The following is a 13,456-nucleotide window of genomic DNA, read 5'->3' as shown; positions in this document are numbered from 1 at the left end:
ACTTATGCCCAAGTTACCCCATCAACAAAGCTTATGAGCCTCAACCAATCATTTCATTATCATACCTGTATGGTTTGCAAAATGGAGCCAGCTCACATCTGCCCAGCTTGGGGCATAGACAGTGGAGGCTGGATTTGTCCGATATATTTGATAAAATGTTGATACAACGTTGATACAACCTGTAGTCCTAGTTCATCAGGATACATCAGTAATTAAGTCAAAGAAACAGGACCACTCTAGGCTTAAGACTTGGCACACACTTATGCAGCTTGTTGCACTGAAGCTGATAAAATGAAGACTCTGAAAGATCCCTTGACAGTGTGTTTAGTCTCACCTAGACCTCTTTCAGGGGGTTGTTTGGGAAATATCTCACGTTGAATTATTGATCATATAAGTAAACAAACAGAGATGGAGATAACTGACATACTTCCAAAGTAAAAACAAAGAATGGAAAGGAAGGAAATGGTGAAGTACAGAAAAGCCGAGGTATGAAGCATAGACATTACCTATATTAAAGGATATTCATGTTATTCTGTGATGAAGTAACAACATTATGCCTTCTGGCTCATGTTAATACTTTGGTTAAATCCCTTAAGTAGATTAGAAAGAATTACAGACGCTACTGGATAAAAAACTCGCTACAAACAGGTAGTGTGCATGTTTTAGTAAATATAGCTACCAATAAAGTACTGTCATGGTACAGAAAGAAGTGAAGCAGACTTACCTGGATTCATGAAGGGAAACTTAGTAAGAAAAATGAGGGTTTGGAATTTTAAGCTTTAAGGGTTCCCTTCTGATGATTTCCATGCTCAACTGCTCCCTGTCCCTTTGGACAAATTTCAAGACAAATTCCTTCACTTATAAAACAGTAACCCTAAGCCACTTAAGGAAGGATTACAAAAACAATCTTCATGCTGCTTTGTTTCATATCTTCATGTGTCTTAATGTGGTTTTTTACACTTACTGAGTTATATCCTAGCCAGGGTAAGCTGCAAAAGTCCCACTGAATCAAAAAGGTAGTGCTAATTCCTCTAAAGGTTCCTCTGATTTTCACTCTATAGCTGGTATTTTTACAAACTAAACATATTACATTCTGTCACACTTCTCTATTCATAAGAAAGGCTTCAAAATATAAACCAGATCACTCCTATAACAATATGCAATAAACATACAAAACCTGAACATGTACTCATGTCCTCTCCAGAATGTTAGAGATGTGAATGGTTTACCATAAAGTATTAAATGTTTTTTTGTTAGCATCCAAAAGATATGTTTTGCTTCTGCCTCCAGACATTTTTCATTTTCCACTTCAAGCAGTGTGTATCAGACCTCCTCATGCTTCTCTAATTGGATTGTTTGCCCATTCAAAATGCACAGCAACATTCTACTCGGAGAACAATACATCCAGACAAAACAACACCTTGTTTAAAAATACATAAGTACATTTCTTGTTTGAGCACAGAAGAAACAACATTTCATATTCCTCAAGAAAAACTTCAAGGACATCAGAAGATCCAGGACAGACTGATACTGACCCAGCAGAAGTGAGACCTGTGATAAATTTCACTTTAATCCAGTTTTCTCCTACAATCACCTTTTGCTTACTCTCCTTTGCTGATAACTTTGTTCTTATTTTGAAATGTTCCGAAGACCTCTTTGCTATATCCTGAAGCTTCTATACTCTCCGAGAAGCAGAAAAACACCTGAAGCCCAAGGCACCAAACACAACTGAAAACACACAAACCACAGTCTCATTATTCAGGAGGGTACATACATCCCATAAAACTGGTTAAATATAGTCAATAATTTTCCAGATGACACTGCATTACTATTACACAGAAAAGATTTACTGTCTGAAGTATTGTATAAAACAATTACTAAAGCGAGGTGTAAGACCAGCAATGCAGTATTTTACAGTGCGCAACAAAAAACTGCACGTATGAGAGAACTGTAAAGGCTACCACAGAGACTGAAAACTCTCTGACAATCTACAGACTTCTTTTGAGCATTTCAACTGAGACAGCCTCTTTGAGATTTGGGGTAGAACCATAGAGAACCACAATGGAAAGGTGAATATTGGTGTGAACGGAGAACAAATGGGAGTACCTGGTTGTGGAGGCACCACAAGGAGCACACAGCAGGTCTGAGAACAGCCTGTGTTCATGGCACTCAGACTAGCAGCTCATCGGGGCTTCAAAAGGGTTAAAAAAAGGTACATTCAAGACCTGCACATGGTCACCAGTCAAAGAAGACCCCAGGAAACACGAGGGGGACTTGACAGCTGGTCCCTCCACATATATTTAAAATAATAATAATTTTTTAAAAATTCAAATTAACTAAATAAAATGTTGTTATTATTATTTTTAATTATTCATCTCTTTTATTCTGGCATAGGTATTTGCTACACTGTTTATGCAATGTTGCAACAGTATTTCCTACAAAAATTATGAAAGAAGATCTGGATCAGGGCTTTAATCATATTCCTGATAATGACTATTTTTTGATTTACTTGGATTAGTTATTCTGCAGATTTTCCCCTCAAAATGTCTCGATGCTTCTTATTGCTAGAACATGTGTGACCACTCTAGGATAGTCTGTCACTCACAGAACAAGCTTATGAAATTTGCTTGCTGCGTACAGACATACCCTAGTGAGAGAAGGTAAATATCATTTTTCCTTTCTTTTTCCTCCTTAAAAAGGGCAATTCCCTGGAAGTTTGCAGTAATATGCCATAGTTTCATGTGAAGAGTTCAGCTGTAACTGTAATATAAGTGTCAGTCACTTGATTGGCAGCATGTGAGGAAGCGTGATTATTTTTCTTCCTCACCCCAGTGAAATTCTGATGACAAATTTGTGCCTATGATGCTACTTACTGGTAGTTAGTCCTCAAAACCAAAACATTTTGAGGACAAATGTTGATTCCTCCTATAAAGAAAACTAACAGCATCTAAACTGAATATATATTCCTGTAAACCCTCATAACTTTACAGGCCATTTTTTTTCATGCAATCATTAGCATGCAGCTGCCATTAAGTGCATAACTCACCAGTTAACAGAAGTACAAAACTCTTGTCATGGATTATCTGAGAAAGAAGATATATCTTTAAAATAAACTGGGGTGGGTTTGGGGTTTTTGAGCTGATTTTTTTTTTTTTTTTTAAGAGTATCTGTTAGAATTCTGGGCTTTTTGAGAACTGGGATTCACCAAAAACATTCAAGAAGTAAATACCTGCCCCAAAAGTATGGCTCTGGCACTGAAGCATAGCTGTGAAAAAATGTCCCTTTGGAGGTGGCTCCTGAGGGCTTTTGGACCATACTTACTCAATGTACTGGCTGCCCAGTCTGAAATGATGCTGGGATCTAGAAATCAAGCCTTTCTTTGCATTTGTTCAGATGCTCCTACAAGTGAACAGAGCTGTACCTGTGTGAGCACCTAAGCCATGTATTGGTAATTCCTCAGTGTGTGAGGACCTGGATGAATACAGACTTCAGAAATTCAGGCGTTCAATCAGCTGGAGGGAAATAGCGAGGTCCTGGGGCCAAACAGCAACACAGCTACACCGGGAGGAATCAATCAGCCAAGGCAAACTCGAATCTGACTCCACATATGTGACGCTCAGCTTAATTTCGGAAGGGTCCTAGTAGACACAGACCATCTCTTCTTCTTTTTGTGAAGTCAGGCTTTGATCCATGGGGTCAGGATTTTCAGAGGACAGTAATAAGGCTTGTACACACCACCTTTTCCTGTTCCATCTGTGCTGGCCAAAGAGGTTACCATCTGAACGCCCGAGCTGCACGCTGGTATCCTCTTGCTGGAGGCTGGTACCTCTTCTCACATGCCACCTGAGAGATTGCTTTTCTCACAGTGAACTGATTTGGCTCAGATTTAAATGCCAGTGAGGTCTTCAGAGCCCTGAAATATGTTTGTGAATATTCCAGCCATTGAGCTGGAAGGTCTTAGGGAGAAATAACTGCCTGAAGTGATGAGCGGTATGTGGGTGGGTAGCACCTCAAGGAAAGAAAGGGGCAGGCAAGTTGTCAGGAAATGTGGCATCCAGCTCCCATGGAACTTCATTAAGGTTTAAGGTAACATTTTTAGGCCCAGTTGAGAATGTCATTCTAACATGACAATCCAGCATTTCCATTTTCAGTTTGACTGCTCATCTATATGATCCCGAGAGCATGTGAGAAACAACATACAAATAGGAATAATAGGAATTAATCACTCTGTTAAAATAAGTGCATAAAATCCAGGCCCTATTGAAATTAATATCAATGCACTTTCACCAAGGGCAGGACTTCACTTACCGGATGTACTCTGGCATAAAGCCACTGGCAGTGGATCACTGTCTGGGTAGCTACAAATGACTGCTCTGGCAGTGATGGAGCACAGGCATTTTCTATTTTTTTAGTTTCCTTATTCCCATTAATACATGCAAATGATGTGCCTTTCTGTGTCTTTTTTGCTTTAGCAGCCTCAGTTAATTCCCTGTTAACAGAGATTTTTTCAGTCATCCTCAGTAGACATTTATTTCATTTTTTTTCTTTTGAGGTAGAGGGAAGAGAAAGCAATAAGCAGTGATGGAGAGAGTTTAAGAATGGCAGCGCAAAAAAGCACAGGAATGAGTACTGAAGCTACCTTATTCTTATATTAAGAACCTGATTGGAAGTAATGGACTAAAATGTACAGTACAGAAACATTCAAATAGCAGAGGTGCTTGTAAACTCTTGAATACATTTGTCAGGTAATTCTCTGTTGTGTTGCATTTGTAGATGTATCCTTATAACTGTTTCAGAACAATGGCCTTTACATATGCCACGACTATGTTTTGAACATATTTTTCAGACATATGCCATTCAGTGGTGGTTGTTAAATGCTCCATCCATAAACCATTATGCTCTTCTGTATTGAGGTTTCACTGCAACAGGCAGCTGTTTGACAGAGAATAAACTCCTGGGGACAGCAGCAAATCAAATTAAATATATCTCCACAGAGCTATCATAGGGGGTTGCATGGCTTGATAGGCTGCATCAGGAGCAATAAGCACACAAAGGAAGAGCAAACCTGAGATAAATCAAGATAGACCAAATGAGCAAGCAGACAGACAAATCACTACTGGCTCCATGAAAGTCATTAGGAGTTTCGATGTTGATTTCAACAGAACCAGTATTTCAGCTGTCTGTCTGTGGGCAAGAAGTTTTTAATCCTATAAAAATTAGAGATTATCTAATTATTGTTCTTTTCTCACTCACTTTTATAAACTTGGTTATGGGAAATGATACTCACCGATATGCCAGTAAATAACCTCACTGAGGAGAAAAAAAAAAAAAAAAAGTGGAACATGCTAATAGTTGAGACTTCATTCACTCTCTTTACTAGTATTTCTTTTCCTCATACAAACCTGTAACCACCCTAGAGTTTAGTAGGGGCTAAAGAAAGAAAATGAATTGATTACTTTAAGGAACAGACCCAAACATGTATTCATCTCAAACACTTAGTTATTCTAATTAAGAACTTTTCTACAAACAAGACAATATGAGTGTTTTCTTTCCCTCTACTTCTCTATTATGTATGCATCAAAGCCTACCAAATACTTACCAGTAGTATATACACACTCTGCATTAGGGAGGGAGGAGAATCAGCAAGAGAAGTGCCAACATAGTAAATAAATTCCCCTTAATAAATCCCATTACATTAACAATGGCCTAAGCATAGAAGTTTGCACTTCAGGGAAGTGCAAGGTGCTCACATGCTATCTTACTGCAATGTATTTTGTATCAAAAAACTGCTCTTTCAATAATCCCTTTCTCAGCCACTTGTTTCGGCCTGAATATACTCAAATCCTCAGAATCATTTCCTTCTGGAAAAGAAATGATAAATCTATGTAGAAGCAAGAACAACCTTGTTCTGTTTTAAAAGCATTCACTCCTATATCATTCATTCTGTTAATGCTCTCTCTCACCTAGCATTTCACAGGCTCCTGATCAAACCGTGTAACTGGAGTCTACAACAGTAGCCTTTCTAGGTTTTACAATTTTTCTGAGTGATGTTATCTTAATCAGATGCATAATAAAAAACAGAAATAGTTTCTTATAATCAAATATAACCTTTGTTTTTGAACCATGGATCTGTCAAGCATCCCTCTACAGGCTGACTGGGAAAAGGTAGGATGGAAACAGTAGACAGATGTCCCTAATTAGGCTAGCCCAGTATTATTTTAAAAATACTGTACATTCATTTGCCTGTGTCCAAGCTGAAGTAGTCCATTCAGCTAGAAAGCTCCTGTGCAACTCTTACACCACTATAACTATCTGTTGGTAAAAATTTTCAGCAAGGAGAAAAGCCTAGATGTTTCTTTCAGAGGAAAGTTACAAAGAACAGGTATTGTTTTGCTCAAGTGTATATTACTGCTATTTCACAGAGATGCTTTAGCACCTTCTCCCTCCCCTCAGTGCTCTGGTGATGAAACCGGGAGATCACCTCGCTCCTGTGAAAGATGGACAAATCTGTCCTGATTGTAAGCCTCAGAAAATCTTTGCTTGCCCAGGCTCAGGAGAAAAATAATCAGACAGCTAAATTCTCTGAAGCATTTCGCTATCCCCAGCATGCTCCATTGCTTGGGATTGCAGGGTCTGAGTAAGAATTTGCCCTACAGCTGTGTCCCTGGCACCCAGAGCAGGATACAGCACTGGGCACTTCTGCTGGATGCAAGCAAACTGTCCCCTGCGACAGTACAGGGGATAGGGTGTAGGGGAGAACTTTGTAGAGTAGGGCTGATGGCTGGACTCGATGATCCCAAGGGTCTTTTCCAACCTGGATGATTCTGTGACTCTGTGACCAGTTCTGCTGCTGATCACCAAAAGAAAAAAGCGGGGGTAGCGTAACCAACACAAAGCAGGAAGGAGAGCGGTGCTGTAAGGGGGCCAGTGGGCAGCTGAGAAACAGAGATCTGGTGTCCACCCACAGAGCTGAATTTTACTGGGGCCTCTTCCCATATTTTCTCTCAGATTCTGAAGAACTAGACCCAATCCATGCTTTCACAGGCACAGCTGGAGGTTTTTTTCATTGTTTTTGAGTGTCAAGCAAGAGACAGCCGAGTCCCAATTCATAAAGTTGTCAAGCAGTGTAGACTACAGTCAACAAACAGCAACTCCACTTTGCACAAATAATGTGCTACAAAAGCACTAGCTAGAATCAAGTTGCAGTCATCTCATGTTGGGCTCTCAGAATTAGCACAATGCTTCTGTCAGGCCCAGCTCTGTAGCAGCTACCCCACTGCTACTGCAGCAGAGCTAACAACTCTGTCACGCACCGCAGTGACACGTATCTCAGGACAAAATCTGCAACTGTCATGTTAAGAAAGGCTTGAGTAGTGTGCCATAAATAAAGCATAGAGCTTTGGATTTTGAGTATGAGATCAAAGATCTATGGTGTAATATGTATTTCAAACACAGAACTATCTGAAGTTTGGTGAGAACTCAAAAGGTGATTATTCAAAAATCCAGTTGAAACTTCATCCCTTCCCTAAAGCCAGCCTCTTAACTTTAAACGTAACTCGTTGTGAGAGCTTTACTTGCAGTAAGTATATGAACTTTCAAGGCCATTTTGTCAAGAGAATATTCTTTGAAAAAACCCACAACATTTGTTTCAGAAGTTTAGGCAAAAATATCTTCAATATTTAAATTGCATTTTAAATACTGTTCTGGAACATAAAGCCTATCTAAGTATATTCTTAGATACAGACTGTAGTAACTTGATGATTTTTTCACTATTTAAAGTTCTTGCATCATTTCCTTTTTTTGTAATTAAGCAGAAACAACCCAGGTAATTTTAATTCTCATACTTTCCCTTTCTCCACCACTCCCCCGAACACTCCCAAATTCCACCTCTGGCTAAGATTCAGTAAATTATTCCAGCCTAATCCCCGGTAATTGAGTTCATGAGTTATCTGGTTTAAAAATCACATTTGGGGGAGAACTTCACATATCTGTTTCAGCAAATGATTACCTTAATTCTGCTTTGTACTTCCCATTCTTTAAAAAAAAAGGGTGTATTAAACAATTGTAGTAAAAATTGCTTTTTTGATTGCCATTTCTTAAAAAAGGAAGCAGAGTATCTTTTATTTCCTTGCAATCCTAGTGACCCAATGCCTGCCTAGTTTATCTCTTTCAGCTACTAGTTGCAGGTGCTGCCTTTCAGAGGTTACAACTGCTAATTCTACCCACAATTAAGAGATGATAAAGAGGAAGAGATGGATATTGATAAATATTATACATAATATAAAAATGCAATACAACCTTCTTTTGTTTTTCAATAGGTGAGCTACTGCAGCGAGCTAATGCATCCTGTAGGGAGTTACTGCATCTCCAGGAATAGCCACATGGAAAATGAATGCAACTCCTTTCAAAAAAATATCAAAATCTGTATTTGCACATGTTCGTTATCACATAGATCTTGAGTTTGCATTTGCCACAATGACAGAACAATAAATATAACCCAAATCCCACACTTCTTAGGAAAACCAATTTCCCATTGACTCCAACAATGGCAGCACTTAAACAAGACACAAGATTCCAGCATTTAGAAAGCCAAATTAAAAGGGAGCTTCTGAGCCTCACCTTAAGCAGTCTGCATAGACAGCAAGCATCTGGAGTTGATACCAGACTGTAATGCTTGTTGATAACAAGCGAAAAAGTTGGCTAAAATTAGCCAACTTTTCTCTTGTTATCAAGAAGCATTACGGTCTAGTATCAAATGCCAGAAGCTCTTCTTCCAGCCCTGCACCACTGAGAGAATTAAGAGAACTTCAGGAAACCAGCCCAAACTCTTTCCAGTAGTAGCTAATGAGTAGGCCGGTATCAAATCCAAAGAAGCCAATGAGTCATGACAACTTTAGCAGGGTTTGACACGTGTTGCATGAACTACCCTCTACTGCAAGGCTTATCAGGAGGGTGATGGCTTCCAGGCATTGCCGTAATAAACCACCGTTGAAAACAGTGACTGGAAGACAGAATCCCACGTTAAGCTGTCCTCGGGCTTTCAGCTACAATCTGAGTATGAGGTTTAATAACTTATCCAGCATGTCAGATTACATATTGCTGTATCTCAGCATTCTCCGAATACTTATCAGTCCTGGTACAGATTTATTTTTAAGAGGAATGAGTATGTGTTCATTTATTAGATATAATGTGGCAACAAGTGATTTTTTTTCTGAACAGTTTTGAGTATCCTCAGTAAAAAACAAAACTTAAGTCTGACTACAAAATGCCTTGAATCTAACCCACTTATGCTACGCTTAGTTCCCTGACGATAAGCATCTAGCTTGGAAGAGACACATCAAGGCAACTCAGCTTGTCTTAGCACCCGGTGTACCACGTAGTCAATGCCCTGACGGAAGATTTATGGCAGCTGCATGTGGAAAAATATCAAACAACAGGGAGGAGTAAGTGACTAAGTGCAGGAGCACATCTGAACTGGCTTGTGACACAGGACCTTCCTTTAGGTCCATTTATGAGTCCTCTTTTGAAGACATGTACTAAATGGTGACAAACACCTATACGACATCTTAGTGGTTAGCACACTTGCTTGAGAAATATTTGGGGCTTTCACCTCTGAGTGATATTCATGTAGTCTTTTTCTTCCACCTGATCTTTGTTGTGTCTGGAAATTAGTATGTCCGAGATATCTGCTGTTCTATCAAATCTGCTGAAAAATTCAAACGCTATTGGAAGCAGTAAAAAAGACAATAAATGTGATTGCTTATTTCTTATTTACTAAAAAAAAAAAAGTGCTAAAAATGTGTAAACTGCTCCTGGCATGCTGACTGTAACCCTGATCTCTCCCTTCCTAGGGGAGTTTCCTTATCAAGAGGCTGAAGGATCAGACTACCATTACCTTACTCCACCTGGTTTAATAAACCTTTGTACTCATGCCCACAAGGAGACCACAGGAGGCATGTTTTGTAGGTTATGACAGTCAATAACTAAAATAAACTACAGTGATATACAGGGAAAGTTTGTCTGATTCAAGAAGCACTCATTCCTTTCTTTTAACAGGACTTTGTGATGGCTCTGCATCTGCAAATAAACTGAATATCCTCCATTCAAGCAATATTTTGACCTCTCATTTCCTATCCAGGGTACATGTTAGAACACGGGTCCTACTCAACTCCATACAACTTGTACAAAGAGAGGCCCTACTCCTGTGACAAGAAAACAGTGTAAGTTGATCATAAAACAAGCGTAAGTGACAAAGTAACATCATTTCTATTGATTTGCTTTCAAAAGCGGGATGCAGCTGTGAAACTCTGATGCTTTTATATGCTGCACCTAGCATGCTGCACAGCAGCTACCATTGCTTACTGAGGAAGCCAGCTGCTGAAACCAGCCACCACCTTTTCTTTCTAGACACATGGTAACAGAAGGTGTCCTGAAAAAGTGAGTCAGGGATGCAGGTGGAAGGGCCAGGGTTGTTGGCAAAGCCTACTGACAAAACCTGTGCTTTTAACTAGGCAATCACGTCACTTCATCGTGGAGGGGCTTCTAGCAGGAGTTGCAGTCAGGTGGGTTTCTATGAGGAAGAAATGGCACTGTATAACTTAGGAATAGTTTGTTTGCTACCAACTGCACTGAGCAGGGCAGCTGAGAAAATAAATGACAGTAGAAAACAAAGCAGCCCCTGACCTGAACATGGTATGCCTCCTCCCAATGCTTTAAGGGCTGACGTTGAAGTCCAGTCCTACTGGCTCTAGTGCTATGGAACAGTCCAGACACTTCACGGTCTGCACCGCTGTTTACTGCCTCAGTGTTACATCATGACCTGGAGTGTTATGTTCATTTCAGCAGTGCTGGTTAAAAACCAGCACCCAGAACCACTGCACCCTACCCAGCAACTTGCATGTCACCCTATTAGAATAATAGAATAAAATTCAAACTTTGAAGACTGCTGAAAAGTAGATGTAAGCCAGTAGTAGAAAGCTGTAACTTGAACAAATAATGCTCAGTCTCTACTACGCCTCATTTTAGAATCAAACAATGGAAGAAGTGATATATTTTAAGCTGTTGCCCTTTTATTAATGCCAGTTTTCCACCCATAAGACATACCTTTGCGTATTATTCTACAGCTATTAATACCGTGGCTTCTAACAGCTTAAGCCTTGATAACTATAGGGACACTTTTGCTAGTAACAGTTGCAAAACAGTTGACTCCCAAGAGGTAGATTTAAGAAGCCTCTAATATTCAGGATGGTAGGGGGAAGGGCTGTAGGGTGGATCTGATGCACACAAGCTGTGCTAGCTTCTGTTGTGAGGTACCACAGCAGCTTTCACGCAGGACAGTTCAGAGCTCACACTGCAGTGCAGTGAGCTTTGTAACATGACCCACACACGGCTGCAAGACTTCTCAATCACTAGCAATAAATCAGTATTTGCTAGGAAATGAAATCACCTGAAAAGCCTTTCAGAAAAATGGGAAAGTATTTATTAGCTTTTTATCCAAAGAACAATCCACGGAAGGGAAAATTTACTCATGATTTCAGCCTTGGCATTTCAAAGTGAAACACAGTGCAGTATTACATACCCTAAATTAATCTTAAAATACACTGTTTGAAACACATTACTATAGTAACAGGAAGCAATGACTTTGAGAACTTTTCAGCTTCCTTAAAGGACAGGCAGTTACCTCTTCTTTATGTGCATGCTCTTCAGATATGGCATAACAACTTTTACACACTGAGGGGGAGAAAAAGAAACTGAACTCTCTTCTCCGTTGTGAAGACTCACTTTGATAGAGTAAGATCCCTCTCTGACATAGTTACTGTCGTTATAAGTAGCACAGATGGTGAATATTTATTTTTTTCTCTTCAGCATTCTTCATGCTAAAATCACTCTTTAGTAGCATGTTGGAAAATCCAAGCACTGCTAGAGACTTAAGAGTCAATGACTAATGAAAGAAAACTAATAGCCCTTAACAGCTGAGAGCTTTTATGAGCGGACTGTCCCACCTTCATCTTCAAATGATCCTTTTGCACTTAAATTTGTACTGTGATTCTGACACAGTACTCGCTGTAGGAATTTTTGGCCTCACATTGCTAATTTATCAATGTAATAGATGAAGTGACCTCAGAAAGCAAAACACAACCAATAACCAAAACCGTAACAACCGTTGAAAAGGAAATAACTCTGCAGGTGCTAGGGTTCTGACAGAGAACAGATGTTATGCAACAAATGTACTCATCCATAATAGCTCCAGTAAGATGCTGCTTCATCTCTGCCTGTAATCCACTTCTCAGCCCCACATCTCAAACCCCTTAGAACAGCTACCATGAATATGAATAAATTAAATTGACTGCTAGTGCAGGAGTGACAGGTAATTCAATGTCTAGAGAAACGTGGCATATGTGTGAGGTAAGGTAGAAGGGGTAGACCTGTTCATGACACATGAACTAAACTACACTGGTAAGCAGCTGAGCAATCAGTCTGGCACCACAGGGTACAGGTTTGAATTTGAAACTCCTACGGCTGGTCTGACATGCCCAAATGCCAATACCATCTTCCTGATTTTAAGACTGATAGGAAGAAAAAAACAGATATGCCTGCTTCCCTTAAGCTGAGGGTAGATCTATGTATCTGTAGTGTCTGTATTAGATACAAGGCGGCAGAGGTCTAGGGAAATAATTGAAGTGTTAACAAAGTGTTAGCAGCTTTGGTTTTTCTTCCTTATAAGCTACTATCGCTTCATGTCACTGAACCAATTCTCATACATTTGTTTGGGGCTACAAGTGGAAAAAACTCATTATCCTTTGACTCCAGCTGTTAAGAATATAGGATTATGCTTTATTTCCATCTGCAATAAAGTAGGAGCATTAGCTCTTTTTGAACTATGGCCAGATGGATGCACAGTAAATTGCCCTCATAGTTCCTCCTGTTTCAAAATAAAAACATCTTTCAAAACCATTGCATTTTCAGAACTCTGTCATTTGAATTAAGTGACCTGCTTTCCTCAAACTTGAGAAGCTTAACATAACAAAGAGAAAGGGTTCTCTTTCTCTATTCCTCCCAGCCAAGAACGGCTTGTACATAATTATATAAGCAGCTAAATTTCACCTTGAAACCTGAATTCTAAAGTTTACAAAGCTTAGAAAAACAAACAAGAGAATGAAGCCATCTTCTGACCACTGTTAAAAACAGAATTAGTGTGTCCTACAGTACTTTGTATGGTGAAAACTTCTGTACCAATACAGTATGTGCATGTGTTCGCCCTAAGGCTCTGTGTAACAACCTAACAAAATGCACATGCCACATAGAAAAGAAAAAGCAATGTCCAAGTCGTTTGTTCAGTCTGATATTCTGATACAGGTCTGATATTCTAAACTGCAGACAACGACTTTTTAGAAAGTTTTTCATACAGGGTGCTAAATATATACATGTGCATATATATATACACACACACACACTG

Source organism: Strix aluco, chromosome 14, assembly GCF_031877795.1.
Source record: "Strix aluco isolate bStrAlu1 chromosome 14, bStrAlu1.hap1, whole genome shotgun sequence".
Lineage (NCBI taxonomy): Eukaryota > Metazoa > Chordata > Aves > Strigiformes > Strigidae > Strix > Strix aluco.
This window is presented reverse-complemented; position numbering follows the sequence as displayed.